At 40.7% G+C, this 18339-nt stretch overlaps 1 protein-coding gene across 2 annotated transcripts in view; it reads right to left on the bottom strand.

Moving 5' to 3' along the window:
- Window positions 1–18339, bottom strand: part of jazf1b (JAZF zinc finger 1b) — a 253273-nt gene that overhangs the window by 68431 nt on the left and 166503 nt on the right. The gene's annotated exons all lie outside the window — the stretch shown is intronic.

Genomic DNA, 18339 nt, shown 5'->3' with positions numbered 1-18339 from the left:
TCCTTATAGATTCTCCCCCTCAGCTCACTCCATATTATGCATGAAGTCCCAAACCATACCACTGAACACCCCTCAAAACAGGTGTAATACAAAACTTCATAACCTTTATCTATGGTTGCCAATACAATCCTCTAGGACTGATTCCACTTCCTTCAAAACTGCCATCATCGCTTCAATCTTCAATAAAAACAATTAATTTCTTCACTTACACCTATTTCTGACTCTTAGATAACAGTTTGCATTTCTACAGTACCTTCAACATAGTAAAACATCCTCAGATGGTTCATAAGAGTATTGTAAAGCAACCCCCATTTAACACAAAGCCACAGAAGTAGATAGTAGAGCAGATGACCAAACATTTGGTCAAAGAGCTAAGACTTAATAAGCATCATAAGAGAGGTGGAGAGTTGAAATGGTTTAGGGGGCAAATTCTAGAATTTAGGGCCTTGGAAGCTGAATGGTTAACAATTAAAATTGGGGATACGCAAAAAGCTAGAAATAGATTCACACAGATATTTCAGAGTAATGTGGGGGTGGGAGAAATTACAGAGATAGGGAGTTGTGAGGCCCTGGAGGGATTTAAAACGAGGAAAAGAAATTTAAAATCGGGATGTTGCTTAACCGAAAGTCAAAGAAAGCCAACGACTAAAGGAGTGATGGGTGAATGAGACTTGGTATGAGTTCAGACAAGTTTGCAGAATTTTGGATTACATCAAGTTTATAAAGGGCTGAACATGAAAGGTCAGCTAGGAGTGTAGTCAAATAGTCAAGTCTAGAGGTCACAAAGGCATGAACGAGGGCTTCAGCAGCAGATGAGCTCAGGCAGGGCAGTGGCATGCAATGTTACAGAGGTGGAATTTGATGGTTTTATTGTTGGCTTGGCAACTCACTCCCAACTTCTCTCATCACTTTTCATTTGAGTCTTTCCAACCTGAAACTTCCATCTGACTCACAATACTACTTTGGTCACGATCATCTCGTATGTTTCTAGCTGTGCGCTGCGATCCTTAACCTCCTGCTGATTTATCAGTTAGTAATTGCCTCCTCCTCCAATATACCTTCTCTGCAGTCCAACTTCAGGTTACTTTCTCAACTGACTAATATACGCACTAAGTAACTGCCAACCACTTTTCTTTCTTTGTGTGTACATTAGCTCCATGGAGTATTGACCAGGGCTCATCTATTGTCACTTCAGATTCAGTATCTATTACCTCTTCAAAATACTGCTGGAGGCATGGGATCAACCGATTGCATCAGTTCACTTACATCAACCTCCCTTGCAGCAGTCTCAAACTGAATCAGAATTTGTGTAATCTTGATGTCCTACCTGACTCACCGCTCAGCTTTCTCTCCCCATACCTGCATTGTCACCAGAGTTGTTTCCAAAACATTTCCAAATACGCCCATATTTCCCATTTTCTGCAGCTCAATTCTGAGCTACCTTATCAAATCTACATTTTAATGTGTTCAATCTTGCCTCCCAACATCAAACCTCCATCAGCATAACATTATTCCCATGTTGCAGACTTTGTCCACATCTATACTATAACCACACTGCCATTACCACTGTAGTCTTAAGCGTCACTGATATACACTGCCTCTGTATTGGCCTATCAAATACAAAATTCCCATTCTTGTTTTGAAATTACACCAAGATTTTGGCTCAGATTTTCCCATGATGGTGAAACATTGCCCATTGTAGGGGTGACACTGGAGTCGGGCCGGGATTCATGCCTGTACTATTCACAGAGCTGGTTGGCCATTAAAATCACCAGCTACCTCCACCAAAATGGATTTTGGTAGGCTGGGACTATGAAGCCCAGAGTCTGCAGATCAGAACACGCAAGAGGAGGTTTGAATTTGATGGATTCATTTGGATAGCCAGGGAGAGATAAGGTACCTTTGGATAGGATCCCAAACATTTTTGGGAGCGATTAGGCACCCTCTGGGATTGATAAAAATAAACATGTTGTCAGAGAACTGTCAAAATTTGTCAAGGTGATGTCCAAGGATACTAGGTGAGCAGGCATGGAGGGTGCAAGAGCAAAAAGTGGTGTGCATAAGTTAGCACAGGGTTGAAGGACAATGTTGAGGATGGGGGGCATATGTTGGCATGGGGGTATGAGGGATCATGTGGAATTGGTGGGGGACATGGGTTGGCATGGGTGGGGCATAGGGCACGTGTATCAGGTGACGGGAGTGAAAGGAACTGTTTTTTTTATTATTTATTTAAACACAGTGTCTTCCGCCAACCTACCTCTGCACCGGCAACAGCTGGACTTGTTCTGGGGTGGGCCACCCCGATTCCTATTTCAGCCCACACCCCCAGCTGAAACTCCGATCTGCAGATGGACATTTAAAGATTGGGTTCACAAAGTTGGGAGATTTCTTGTCTGTGTGTGCCTGTCTTGGGGACGAAGATCTGGGCCTTTGCTTTTGTGACCTCCTTCTGCCTATGTCCCTGCCCAACTGTTCATTCCTAAACTATTCTTCTGACCATTGGAATTCTCTCCAAAGCTCTCTATCATGCCAATTCTCTCCCTTTTTAAAATCTCCTCAACCAGATATCCTAGTTTTGCCATGGCAGTCCCAGATTTTCATAAATATCCTGGTGCCCCAACAATTTCCTCAAATTCTTTCAAATGTCCTGGTCTTCAGCACTTCCATTTAGGGACAATCTTTAAACTATACCAATGGGAACAAGGCAGTGGCAAAATACTAATGCAAACAGAATCTAAACCAAGAAGCTACAGCGTGGGGCGGCACGGTAGTAAGGTGGTTCACACTGCTGCCTCACATCCCCAGGAACCCAGGTTCGACTCCCGGCATGGGTCACTATCTGTGCGGAGTCTGCAAGTTCTCACTGTGTCTGCATGGGTTTCCTCCAGGTGCTCTGGTTTCCTTCCACAGTCTAAAAGATGTGCTGGTTAGTTACACTAGCCATGCTAAATTCTCCCTCAGTGTATCTGAACCGGCGCTGGAGTGTGGCGACTAAGGGATTTTCACAGTAACTTCATTGCAGTGCTAATATAAGCCTACTTGTGACACTAATAAATAAACTTTAAACAGGGGTGGGAGGGACATGTTGGGATGATTGACAGCTGATTCCAGGGAGACAGCCCCAGCTAGGTTTGTGTTCCAGGAGTGTTCATGAGATCTATCCAGATGTGGTGTTAACAGTGAATCTTAGCAACCATGAACTCGCTGACATTGGGGCATGTGGCATAGCTCCAGGTGAAAGTGCTCAGTAAGAGGATCGGTGGAGTAACAGCTCATTGCTACACTGGAATAAGGCGCAATCGCAGACTCTGAGCTCCTCAAGATGCAACTCAATGTTATCAGGTCAATGTGTCCTGGCTTTGACCTTTGAAAATCTGGTCACCTAACTCAAACGCTCCTCTTTAATCATGCCTTTAGTTATCCATACTCCATGCCGCTTCTCTTTTTCCATCAGTGTTCATTTCCACAGTGAGCATTCTACTCAGGCATTTAAAAAACTGAAAGGCAAGTTCAACATTGAATTTGAAGCAGCAGTCCAACCTCTCAGTTATTCTGGCAATCAAACTGCTTCAGCTTTGCTTTTGTGATTTATCGCATCATTTGTTAACAACAGTCAGTATAGATCCAAAAAGAGAAAATCCTGCCGGACCAACCTCCTTGACTGCTTTCAGGAAATCTCAACCCAAATGGACTTTGGTAATCCCTATGACGTGGTATACCTTGATAAAATGCCAATAAAGATGCTATTAATTGAATTCAAAGCTGTAGGGATTCATAGTAAATCCTGCGAATAGTTAGGAAACTGGCTGAAGGGTAGGAAACATGTACTTGTGAGAGGAGCCATGTCAGAATAGGGGCTGGGGAAGAGGAAAGAAAGGCCAGATGATGGACTGACTGGGTTGCCTCAGGGCCCAGTGTTTGGCTCACTGCTGTTTCTAATCTCCATAAATGACCTGAATTCAGAAACTTAAGAAAGTGACCACATTTGCAGATACCACTACAGTAGGTCAGATGGTGCAATTGCAAAAGGGAGATCAGAAGTTACAGAATGGGACAAAATATTTAAGTGCTCAGTACACCAAAATTTAATGCTGAAGTGTAAAATGCTACACAATGGAAAATACTACATTATTTCTTTCATGAATAGTGTAGGAATAGTTAAGGATAAATATGAAAGTGATCTAGGAGCCTTTGTGAACTCAACTATAAATATTTCTAACCCATGAAGAACAGTCTATAGCCAAAGCAATAAAATATAAATCAGAAGAATTGATGGTTAAATTGTGTTGTGCTCTGCTCAGATTGCAGCTTAAATGCTGTGTCCCAAGCTCTTGTCAGCAAGAAACAAAAGTATTGAAGTCAGTGCTGCAAATAGCAACAAAGTTGTATCTTCGAGTGAAGGTTTGAATTACAAGGCAGGATTGTAGTAATTTGAGCCATTCAACCTCCAATAGAGGCATCTGAGAGGTGATTTAAAGGTGAATATAATAACATTCTTATAAGGTGTAGAAAATGCTCACCCAGAAGATTACTTTCAATCAAATTATGGGAGTAACATGGGAGGGAACACAAGCTCCAGTAAGTAAAAGGTAAATTTCAGATCATCAGGAAATTCTTCTGCAGTGTGATAGTTATGTATTTATACTTCCACACAAGTAAGACTGACCCTGGAATCGTTCAGGAAACTGTTGGATGCATGAGGACATAAGGAACAGTAGACCATATGGTCCCTCAAGCCTGATCTGCCATTCAGTACAATCATTGTTGGATCTTAGGCTTCAACTCTACTTTCCTGCCTGCTCCTATTACCTCTAATTCCCTGAGTGAACAAAAATCTGTTCAACCTAGTTTTAATTTATTTAATGGTGTAGTATCCTCTGGGGTTGTGAATGACAAAGATTCGCAGCCTTTTGAGTCAAGCACTTTCTCCCCATCTTGGTCCTAAATGTTTACCCCTTAGCCTGAGATTGTGCCTCATGTTCTAGATTCCCCAGCCAGGGAAAATGAGCTCTCAGTATCTACCCAATTAAGTCCTTCTGAATCTAGTATGTTTAAATGAGATCACCTCTCATTCTTTTAAACAACCAGAGAACAAAGGCCCAATTTATTTAACCTCTCTTCATAGGTCAATCCTTTCACCCCAGGAACCAGCCTCGTAAACTCTCACTGCTTCCAATGTGAATACATCCTCTTCCTCAAATATGAAGACCAAAACTGCACATAGTGCACCAGATGTGGTCTCATTGAAGAGAACTGTAGCAAAGTTGTGAAGGTTGTGTTGCCAGGGTTTGAGACATCGTCTAATTTCTCGCAGCTGAAGAGTAATTTGAAATGGAAAGGGCAAGATCCAGTTGTTTGTTCCAAGTAGGAAGTAACGACATAGGTAGAACTCTAAATGAGGTTTTGCAAAGGGAGTTTGAGGTCCTAAATTAAAGCACAGAATTTCAAGGCAATAATCTCTGGATTGCTACCTGACCATGCACAAATTGTCATAGGGTCAAACATTTCAGAAAGTTAAAAATTGTGGGTCAAAGAGATGTGTAGGAAAAAGGGGTTTCAATTCATAGACACTGGCATCAGTACTGGGGGAGAAAGGGAGCTGTTCTATTAGGACACGGACTACTTAAACCAGGTTTGGATCAGTGTTCTGGTTGACTGTATAACCAGGGCTGTGGATAGCATTTGGAAGGGGTCAGATGAAGGGAAAAACAGAAATTTGTAGAGAAAAGCTGAGGCAACAGAGCAGCATTTTGAATTGGGTAAAGACAAGCAGGGTGGGACAGGAAGGGACAGAGAGTTTAACAGTAATAGTGCTGGTGAATAAGGTCCATGCAAAGAGTGGAGGTTAATAAATGCTCTTTATCTAACTGCTTGAAGTGTCCTGAATAAGACAGTAGTAACAGTGCCTGAGGAGACAAGAGACGACACCTGAGTGAGATGGAGACCGAGTGAGTAGTGAATTAGGTTCACATGGGAATTCTGTGCACGGGGAAATGAGATGCTTTAAGTAAGGTTTATTGTAACTCATAAAATGTGTTAAGTATTAAATCAGATTTATCAGTACAAGGTGAATTTGTGATGCCAGGGTCAAGGATGTCACGGTGCAGCTGCGGAACATTCTACTGGGGGAGGGTGAACAACCAGAAGTTTACTTTGGTTTACTTTGTTATCAATGACGTAGGTAGGAAGGGGGTCAAGCTTCTGAACATAGATTTTAGAGAGCTAGGAAGAAGGGTGAAAAGAAAATACCTCTAAAGAAGCAATCTCAGGATTACTTCCAGTATCACGTACTAGTGAGCACAGAAAAAGGAAAACTGAGTGATTGAGCACGTGGTTGGAGAACTTGTGTAGGAGGGAGAGCACCAGATTTCTGAGCCACTGGGACTAGTTTGCAGGCAGATGGGATCTTTACAAGATGGACAGGCTACATCTTAGCAGGACCAGGACTAACAACCTTGCGGCAAGATTCACTAGTGTTTTAGGGGAGGGTTTAAACTAGATTGGCAGGGGATAGGAACCTGAGAGAGAGCTCAGATTTGAGGGCAGCAAAACTGGTAAAAGTAGAAAGCAAAAACAAAAGACAAACAAGCATAGGCAAGCATTACACAGGATCGGAATAGAGAATAAAGTTTAAAAAAGCAGAATTAAAGGTACTCTATCTCTGACCATGCAGCATTTGCAAAAACGTTGATGATTTGGATTGGTATGGGTTAGTTGCCATTACAGAGACGACTACACAGGTAACCAAGATTGGAAACTAAATATCCAAGGATATTCGGCATTTAGGAGCAAAAGGCAAAAAGGAAAAGGAGTGGGGTAGTACTCTTAATAAGTATCAAGATCAGTAAATTGATAATTGTGGACCTTAGATCAAAGGATCACGATGTAGAATCAGTTTGGGTGGAGCTAAGAAACAGCAAGGGACAGCAAACGTAGATGTGAATTGTTTATAGGCTACAAACTGTAATGGTAATGTTGGGCACAGTATAAATCAGAAAATTAGAGATGTGTGTAACATGATTCATACAGTAATAATGGGTGACCTCCATTTATATGTGAATAAATGTTAAGCTATTCATTTTGGTAGGGAAAAAAACAAGACAACATAGTATTTCTTAAATGGTGAGAGGTTGGGAAATGCAGGTGTCCACAGGGTCTTGGGTGTCATAGAATCATAGAAACCCTACAGTACAGAAAGAGGCCATTCGGCCCATCGAGTCTGCACCGACCACAATCCCACCCAGGCCCTACCCCCATATCCCTACACATTTTACCCGCTAATCTACGCATCCCAGGACACTAAGGGGCAATTTTAGCATGGCCAATCAACCTAACCCGCACATCTTTGGACTGTGGGAGGAAACCGGAGCACCCGGAGGAAAACTACGCAGACACGAGGAGAATGTGCAAACTCCACACAGACAGTGACCCAAGCCGGGAATCGAACCCAGGTCCCTGGAGCTGTAAAGCAGCAGTGCTAACCACTGTGCTACCGTGCCGCCCCACATGCCGTCCTTGTTCATGGGTCATTAAAAGCTAGCATGCAGATGCAGCAAGGAATTGGGAAGGCAAATTATATGTTGGCCTTCAACACGAGGGAACCTGAATACAGCAGTAAGTCTTGATGACACCTCACCTGGAGTATGGTGCACAATTTTAGTCCCCTTATCTAAGGTAGGATATACTTAGCAGGAGTGCAACAGAGCTTCACCAGATTAATCTGTGGGATGGCAGGATTGTTTTATGAGGAGACTGGGTCTGTATCCCCCAGAGTTTTGAAGAATGAGGGGTGGCTTAATTGAAACTTACAAAATTTGTACAGGGCGTGACAGGGTGGATGTAGATAAAATATTTCCCCTGGTGGGTGAGTCTAAAACCCAGGGACATAATTTCAGAATAAGAAATAGGCCATTTAAGGCTGAGATCAGACGGAATTTCTTCACTCAAAAGGTGGTAAACCTTTAGAATTCTCTATGCCAGAGGACTCTTGATGCTCAATTATTAACCATGTTCAAGACATAAATTTACAGATTTCTGGAGACCAATAACATCAAGGAATTTGGATTTAGTGTGGGAAAGTGGCATTGAGGCAGATGATCAGCCATCATCAAACTGAATTGTAGAGCAGGCTTGACAGGCCCAAAGGCCTATTCTTGTTCCTATGTCCCTATGTAAAATAGGCAATCTAGTGGCACAAACAGAAATAAATAGTTTCAATCTAATTGCCATTTAGAGACATGGGTCTGGATTATTTTGGGTCAAAATTCTGGGATTCCCTCCTCAACAGCATTGTGGATGTACCTACACCACATGGGCTGAAGCAGTTCACGACAGCATGCCAACACCTTCTCGAGGGCAATTGGGTATGGGTAATAAATTCTGGCCTTGCCAGCAAAGCCCACATCTCTTGAATGATTAAAAAAAGTAAATGCTGTGGTATGAGGGAAACTGGTTACGGTTGATTGGGAAATAGGCTAAAGGGTACAGTGGTAAATAAAAGAGTGGGAAACGTTTAAAGTAAGGATTCAAATTTTTCAACAAAATTACATTTCATTAAAAAACCTGATGACCTAAATCCTAGAGTTCTAGAACAGGCATCTGCAGACACACTGGATGTATTGGTAATGATTTTCCAAAATTTCCCACATTTAGAACGGTCACAGTGAATTAGAAATTAGCAAATGTAACACTGCTTTCGAGAATGGAGGGAGAGAGAAAACAAAACTTCAGGCCAATTAGCCTGACAAGTGACATCAGGAAATTGCTGGGATCTATTATTAAGGAAGTCTTAACATGCACTTAGAAAATCATAACACAAAGAGCAAAGAAAAGTACAGCATAGGAACAGGCCCTTTGGCCCTCCAAACCGATGCCAATCATGATGCCTTAACTAAACTGAAATAAAACCTTCTACCCTTACTCAGACCATATCCCTCTATTCCCTCCTTATTCATGTACCCATCAAGAAGCCTCTTAAATGTTGCTAATGTGCCTGCTTCCACCACCTCCTCTGGTAACGCATTCCAAGCACCCACCACACTGTGTGAAAAACTTCCCCCATCTCCCTTAAACATATCCCCTCCCACCTTGACCCTGCACCCCCTTCTAACTGACACTTCCACCCTGGGAAAAAGCCTCTGACTATCCACCCTATCTATGCCTCTCATAATTTTGTAGACCTCTATCAGGTCTTCTCCACCCCCCCCAGGCTCCGTCTTTCCAGTAAAAACAATCCTTATCACCTCAATTACTTAATCCCTTATGAAAATAAAGGCTTACATTCATAACCCCACATCAAAGACAGCTAATCCCGTCAATAACTTCTGTCAGCTGTCAATAAAAGTGTGAATTTAAAATCTCTCACTGAGATAACTATCATACAATAATGTCAACGCACAGCTATTGTAACTACTAGAACAGTTTTTTCAACCCTCACTGACACATGCAGCCTGTTTTTTAAATTTTGAATGGCTGGGAATTTAAATAATTTCACTGCTGGTGTGTTGTACTTCGTACTGACATAGGTTGTTTTTTTTATTTTTAAAAGGGCTGGGTATTTAAATAACTTTACAACTTGAGGTTTATTTTACCACTCAAAGGATTTACAACTACAAAGGGTTGTGAACGAATCCAAGTACCATCCGCTGCCTCGGAAAAGCAACCAGCATCATCAAGGACCCCACACACCCCGGACATTCTCTCTTACACCTTCTTCTGCCGGGAAAAAGATACAAAAGTCTGAGGTCACATACCAACAAGAACAGTGTCTTTCCTACTGCCATCAGACTTTTGAATGGACCTACCTTATATCAAATTGATCTTTCTCTACAGCCTAGCTACGACTGTAACACAATATTCTTCACCCTCTCCTTTCCTTCTCTATGAATGGTATGCTTTGTCTGTATAGTGCGCAAGAAACAATACTTTTCATTGCATATTAATACGTGACAATAATAAATAAAATCACTCACTCACTTAGGCAGGTTGTTTTCTTCATTTTTAAAGGAAATAACTTCACAGATTCACCTATCTTCCTTTATGAACATGTCCATTTTCAAAATTCATGACTCCCACACTGATAAGTTAATGACCTTATTATAATGAAAATGGAGCCTATTTGAACTCAGCACTGACCACAGTCTCCAATAGTTCTGTGAAAATCTGGCCCACTGTATCCCTTCTAAAGGAGTTCAATCTAGTACTCTTCTCCACCTCCAATCCTATTCAACTTTGCAATATTCTTTGCTTCCCCCATGCAATCTCACAGGAGTGGCACAGAGAGGAGGGGATGGAATCTGCACCATATTTGTCAGCAAATACTGATGCATATATTTTAGCACAACAGTTGGAATGTTTGCACAGAGATGAATTCAAGGCGAAGCTGGGTAAGCACATGAGGGAGAACAGAATTCAAGGGTATGGTGATGGCTGCAGATGCTGATAGGGGTTAGATGAAGATGGGTGGGTGAAGACTCATTTGGAACACAAATCAAGCATAGGCTAGCAGGGATAATTGGCCTGTTTCTATGCTGTGGACCACATTATTGACTCCAACATTTACTGGGTCAGCTTTACTAAAATTCTGGTTCCCAAAGTGGAGTTGTAGTGATCCCTTTATATGTGATCCCTTTATACATCCTTCGTTGTATAAAGGGATCACGACCCTGATTTTTGCCTTATTGACTGGTTCGGCTCTCTGTCGGGTGCGAATGTGATGCAGGCCAGGAACAGACAAGTTTGGATTGTTGGGTAGAGATCATGGGGTGGGGGCCTCGGCTGTATTACGTGACCTGTAGAGTCAGAGGTAATCCCGGGGGTGGGGAAATCAGTAAATGCAGGGGTTTTCCCGTTTGTGTGGAGGAGGTGGTGCCTTTGAGTAGGGCTTTAAACTTGAGGGGGGCAGAGATTGTAGGGGTAGGGGTGCAAGATAACTTGGGGAGCTGGGTGCTCCTTCTCCTAACCCAATAATAGTGCTGGTGAGAATTCAAATCTTACAGGCAGCAGTTCTCACCTTCCTTGAGCCTGTGAAATCCGAGGCGCCAGAATTAAATTGGGAGATAAAATCTGAGATACAGAGCTTCATAAAAATATATGGTTGCCCACATCCTGTTACACTTCCATTACAACCGGAAGTGGGTACGTTCAAGTTTAGGTTTGGAAAGCATGAAATCTTTATATCCCACAAAAACCAAACCAGCCTGTCTTTATGGGTTAAATTCTCTTGTGTAAAGCTTCAGTGAATTAAAAAAAATGAATCCAGGAAGACATTAAGCCTTTGATTAATAGTGATTTAAAGATAGTGTTACGAGAACCACAATTCACACATGATGAATATTACCATAGCCATGGAAGAATATTTATGAATCACAACAACAACTCACATTTATATTGTACCTTTAACTTAAAATGTCCCATGGGGCTTCACAAGTGCATTCTCAAGACAAAATTTGACACCAAACAACATGAGACTGGCGAAAGAGCTGGGTTTTGAGGAGTGTCTTCAAGGAGGAAAATGGATCAGTAACGCAACAACATTTAAGGAGGGAATTCCAGAGTTTAGGGCCTGGGGGCACAGTCACCAATGGTAGAGTGATGAAAATCAGGGAGTGTGTAAAGCCAGAATTGGAGAAGAGCAGTTACCTCACAAGATTGTCATGCTAGGCTTAAGTGTTGGATGTTGTTTCCTCATGGGAATAACAAATGGCAAAATACCTTATTAAGTGCTGACGATGAAGCAAACCCTGACTGATTTTCCATTCCCTAATCCAAGGGCACCAAGTCCAATTATTACATGCCTATTGGCACTCCCGCTGACATCCTATAGAATGGTGCCCCAGTTGAGATAGGAAGAAAAAAAAATCAACATATGCTTCCATCAACCTGGGTACCTTAGAATTATTTTCTTTTTTTCAAAATGGACAATTGATGGGCTGATAAAATGGCACCATCTTATCACAGCTTCCGGAAGTTCTGAACAGTTCGAAAGCGAACAAAGGCTAACACTTCACACCTCCTCGAATGTAACACTTCTTGAATTGCATAAATATTTCAGCGCAATGGTTTCGCAGATGGGATTCTGCTCCAGCGAGCTATGGACAAAGGCAGCTATTTGTGACTCCTAATATCCAATGTGGCGTTAATGGCCCAATCGTTACTTGCTCCAAAACACAACAGGCTTCAACCAGCAGACCTCATTAGTCAACCCAAAACCACACTATCACATGACCAAGACTTCAGCTGTCTGAATTCCTTTAAGTAATAAGCTGCTGGAACTTATAATCAGTGACTGTTTGACCTCCAAAAGAACAGTAGCCCCAAGCAAATAACCAATAGCTGTCTTACCATCGAACAGGAAGCAGCAGGAAGAGCTCTGTCAAGGTACAATTCCCTGGGCCTTATCTACACTGAACTATTGGAAGATTGGAACTGGTACCTTCAAGCCTAATTCAACTCTATGTGCCTTCTCTCCTCATGGAAGTCTCACTTCCAGAAAGATAGATCACTTCGTGACAGTCACCCAACCTACCCTCTGAATAAACATTACATTAAGACATTTGATTCTAGACTCGTGTAAAACCATAACATGCATTTTATTGTAATCTGACCATGTACTCCTTTTTTTCCCCGATCCCTCTTTTTTTGTGAGTGTCAAAGGGAAAGATGTTGCAAAACCCCTTTCCTGTGTTTCGTGTGTGAGAAATAAATCAACTCTTTTATTTTATCTTATCTCGAGTTTCCTGTGTTATTCTTGGAGGATCGGAACACTCCAAATTTAAGGGTTGGGAAAATATGCCACCACTTATAGTGGGGGAAATCAAAACTGAAAAGCACCTCTCTGTTTATAGACAGGTACTGAGAAGAGAAATCAGGGCTGTTTAGACTAATCCCCCTCTTGTCTGTAACAGTGGTTTACAAAACACCGGGACTTCAGCAGTCCTAAATTTTGATCCTTTCTGAATTTTTTTAAGACATAATGGGCAGTAGATTTTCATGTCTACGAAAATTTGATACAATTCTAAAGAAAAGTATACAACACAGAAATAGCTCATCCAACCCAACAGTTCAAGCCACTGGTTATGCTCTCCACGAGCCTCGTCCCACCCAATCAGCTAATCTGTCCAGGTGCCCATTGACACAGACTTTAGACCAAGTAAGTTTGTGGTTTCTCTTCTGGTCTCAACAACCTATGTTAATAAGATAACAACAGGCCTGTCAACCAGGTTATGATCCATGGCTAGTTAATTTTTCCTCTGCATGAGTGTCAAGGAAAGTAGTGACATGTCCATGTGGGAATTATGTAATAGTGTATCTACCTCTGGGTCAGAAGCTCTGGGATACCACTTCAAGACATGATGGCCATGGAAGGTGTGTTCATGATGTGGCCAAACACATTGATTATCAGTTGTAAATCCTTCCAATATGCCTGATGGCAGGCAGTAAGAGCAGAAGCTTTTCCTATCAGCCACAATGCAGAAGGCACTGGTAGACCACTGCAGCACTTTACCAAACATAGTCTTGGACCAGTCCAATGGAGGACCTTGGTTCTCCAACAACCTCTCAGAATATGGTACCCGAGAGAGGAGGAGTCTACCTCCCTGCATTTAGACTCCATGTCTCAGCGAATAGAGAAAAAAACAGTAGAGAATATAGAATAGAACTTTATGGTCCATGCAAAAGCGGAAATTTGTCCTTGGATTCACCTCCAGTATAACATATATAATCACTTAGGCATTAGTTTAAAAACAGTGAATATTTCATGTATATCGACATTCATACATTTGTGCATTTATAACATATATTCATACCATACAAACATAACACATTGCACTCTGCCATTTAGTTGTATAAATAAAATAAATAAAAACAGCAGGTTGAGTTTACATTGTTATTTAGTAAGCTTAAAGCACTGGGAACAAAAGACCTCTAGAATAGATTTTTCCTGGCAATAGACATTCAAAAGCACCGGCCCAAAGGGAGCCCTTCAAATTGAGGACATAAAGAGTAAGAAGGTTCAACAATGATGGCCTAAACTTTCCTCTTAACTGCATTGTTTGTTATCGAACCATCCCATGAAAACCACCATATTTTACATCAGTACCCAATCTTAGGTCAGAACAGTCTTTGTACAGAAGGAAGCTGTAATATTAACACATGAGGATACAAAGATGCACATTTCTACTTTGTGAAATACCATCTTACCACCTAGTTACTATTTAAGTGGACCTTGAAATAAATAGTCATCAATATAAATCCTATGCTTTCTTACACTGCTGTTCTGAAAATAAAAGCATGCTTCACCACAGCACTACTTCAAATTTTCCTACACCAGAAAACAGTATTAAACTGTTGAAGAGGATACCGCAAACCAAATGATCTGAACTACATCACATATATTAATCATATGTCTTCTGCATTCAGTTAAGTCTATGGATAAGTAAAGTAAGTTTTGGAGGAGATGGCAGCATGGAGGATTAGTGATCCAAGGACCTGGCTAATCCTCTGGGGCCACGGGTTCAAATCCTACCATGTCAGCTGATAAAATCTGAATTCAATTAATAAGTCTGGAATTAAAAACTGGTAGCCTCAGTAATGGGCACCCATGACACCATCATTGATTGTCATAAAAACTCATCTGGCTCACTAATATCTTTTAGGGAAGGAAATCTGCTGTCCTTACAGAGTCTGACCCACATGTGACTCCAGACCCACACCAAGGTGGTTGGTTCATAATTGCCCTCTAAAATGGTCACACATGCCACTCAGTTCAAGGGCAACAATTGCTGGCCTTGCCAGCTTAAAAAGATTAGTAAGGATGGAATAAGAATAAATTCCTCATGTCCTTAATTATATTTAAAATTACTGACTATTGCTTGTAAATATTTATCTTTTTGAATTGACACTTCTTCCCAATCATGGCAAGAGGATCTCCTACTTACTAAAAATCATAAATCATCTACCGGATGCAAGATACTAACATTCATTCTAACCACACTACAAGTTTTAAATTTCACTACATAAATATTAATAGCCTAACTCTAAAATCAAAACATAGAACTCTCCAAAAAAAAAGACAGAGTAGCATTTCAGCCCTTCAGAGCATCATATTCACATTCAGACTCAGATTCTGGATGGGAGGAAAAAGAGAAATGATTGGTGTGTAATGTTCTAAATTATGAACAACATTCATAGCACATGTAGAGATATGCACAGGTTGGGTTGTCTTGCTACGAGATAATTCCTGCAAGAAAGTGCTAGAAGGTGAAGGAGCAATTAAAAAATAATCTTGGTTATTTTATTAAACCCAAAGATAAGAGATATCAGAATTATTAGAGCCGTTGTTTTAAAGCTGTTCAGATATCAAGCTTAAAAAGTGAAAACAAAACAACATTTGATACGTTTCTGTTAGTCTTCTATTGAATTATCAAAGGAGATAACAAATACCATTCCTTTTCCAAAGAAACGTCATGCCAAAGAGAGTAAGCCAGCCCTTCGGAGCTGGAATGTGTTTATTGCATGGTAAAACTCTATTTAATCCTTTTGGACTGAGTTTTACATGGAAGTTAAACAGGATAGATAGATCAACCTTGGCAGTCATCAGAGATTCCAAAATTCCTACAGCAACCAGTGGTGGATTAGTATTATTAACCTTTCTACGAGTAGATGGGAAAATTGCAGAAGGGCCTCAAAACATTGATCTATATACAGTTCTTGACAGTTTTAAATTAAGTTAACGCAGCCATATAAAACGTCAACACGTTAAAACTATACAGGACTTTTTGGAACAATATTGTGGTGTGGCAAAACTAATTAAATTGCAGTGTTGCACAATTTTACTTTCATATAAACTATTTGGTGATTTCCAGTTTTGTTTATTCATCAGAACTTCCCAAATTTATCATAAAAAACAGATATACATTTTAATTTGTAAAATGTAACTGTAATGAGATGGCTGGCATGTTTCACCTACATGCGGTAGATACAATGGTAAAGTCATTACAGAAGCAACTAGCATGAAAAAAAAATGTCCTTCATTTAACCCCAGGGGTACTGTTTTCCCAACTTTAGACTTCAACTTGAAGTGAATGATTGTATTATACTTTTCAGCTAAATTCATTCAAGTAGAAAAACATTTCACTCCTTTTCACCCCCCATAAATTTGAGGTCATCCAAAACTCTGCTGCTTGTGTCCTTACTTGCACCAAATCTGGTTCATCTATTACCCCTGTTCTCAATGACCTTTATTGGATCCCAGTTAAACAATGCTTCAGTTTTAAAATTCCCATCCTTGTTTTCCAGTCCATACAAGCCTCATTCCTTGCTACTTTTGTAATCACCTCAAGCTCCACACCCTTTGAGACATCTATTCTCTTCCAACTCAAGCCTCTTCAGCAACTCCAATTTTAATTGTTTCACCATTGGTGACTATGCCTTCAGCTATCAAGGTCCTCAGCTCCAGAATTTCCAACCTAAATGTCGCCATCTCGCCACCTCTTTTTCCTCCTTTAAAGGTGCATTTTCCGGTCCCGTCTGTGGCAAGAATCAGTTTGGGCAAGGCCAAAAATTTGGAAAGCAGTCAAATGTCCGTTGGCTTTGGGCAGAAATTTTAAGTCCTCGCCCTACTTTGATAAAAGGTTTGGTCACCTGTCCTAATATGCGGCTGTGTCAAATTCTGCTATATGACTCACCTGTGAAATGCCTTGGGATACAGATCATGTTAAAGGTGCTATATAAATACAAGTAATCATTGTTGTTGCTGCAGATAGAGTATAGATAATTCTCTGCTGTATAATGCCTGCATCCTGCAAAGCATGCCGTGATAGATAATTGGTCACCAAAAAATTGTTCTAGGGAAAAGAAATTATAAAAATGAATTTACATAGCACTATGGGACATTCCCAAGAGTTTTACAACAAATGAATTACTTCTGTTATTATGTGGGCAGTTTAGCCTACATTAATTGCATTTTTCTATATTTCTGGTCTGGTAAAATATTTTGATTTGCTGGCCATTACATATTCCCCTGTGATTTATCAGGGTGAAATGCCACATGCCGTTGCCAATGAATTCGCCACCCGTTATATGTTCTACTCCATTTCCATTCAGTGCATTTTTGTGCTGTGGAGATGAAAATGCCAAAAGCACTTACACTTTAGATGATAAAAGAAATACATACTGTAAGAGAAATTCAATTTCTGTGCTTAAAGGAAAATCAGGTGAGATAATCACAGGCGGTTAATTCAACACTGTCGGTTTTGTGCCCCTGCTGAAACTGATGATCACCCTCAATAGCTTTGACATTTGCAACCATATGACAAAGTGCTGATAAACTGGCGATCAAACCCGGGTCCCTGGCGCTGTGAGGCAGCAGTGCTAACCACTGTGCCACCAGGATGTCATGTCCCCTCAGGATCTTAAATGTTTCAATACGATCATCTCATATTTCAAAACACCAATGAGTAAAGACTAACTTATGCAATCTTTCTTCATCGAATAAGCCCTTCATCCCAGGAACGAATCGAGCGAACCTTCTCTATACTACTTCTAACACAGTTATATCCTTTTCCAAATAAGGAGACCAAAACTGTACACATTATTTCAGATGTGATCTCACCAATGCCCTCTAAAGCAGCAGTCAAACTTCCCTACTTTTATATTCCATTCCCCTTGCAATAAACACCAACATTCCATTTGTCTCTCTTTTTTCCAGGACACCCAGATTCCTCTGTTGCAACAAATGTTGTAATCTCTCTCTAATTAAATAATATAATGCAGCAATTAAGGGGCAATACACATACTAAAGCTGCCCACCAAAATTGTAATGTGGAGCACAGGAGTATAAGCCACCCAAGTAGATGCGCTCACCATTATATTTTAACAATATAGCTGCATTATGAACTGAGCCCAGATTATAAACACATTTTTGCCAACATGTGCAACAATGTGCTTTGCAAAGTGCATAAGTGGCATCTATTGATAGAAATGCAGTACTGCGCAAAAACACAAACCCCTCTATCATAAGTATATTTGTAGGATTTATTGCTATATCCATTTCTCAAAAACCATGGTTCCATACATCCACGAGGATTAATATGCCCTGGTGCAGAGGGGGAGAAGGAAAAGCAAAAAATAGTTACATTCAATCAAATCACAAATAAATAAATACTGTGAGAATACCAATAATTAGTTAATAAGTGAGTCGACTGAAGGAGTGGGTGTTACGACGTTTTAACCATAGATTTCAGAAAAATGGGCTGGGACAATAAGACTAATATCCATATGGAGAACACAAAAAAAACCTCAATAATTGATGGCATACTTGCAATGTATTATTTCTAAAAT

Source organism: Mustelus asterias, chromosome 2 (assembly GCF_964213995.1).
Source record: "Mustelus asterias chromosome 2, sMusAst1.hap1.1, whole genome shotgun sequence".
Classification (NCBI taxonomy): Eukaryota; Metazoa; Chordata; class Chondrichthyes; order Carcharhiniformes; family Triakidae; genus Mustelus; species Mustelus asterias.
Note: the sequence above shows the minus strand (reverse complement) of the source record. Positions and strands in the feature narration are given on the sequence as shown.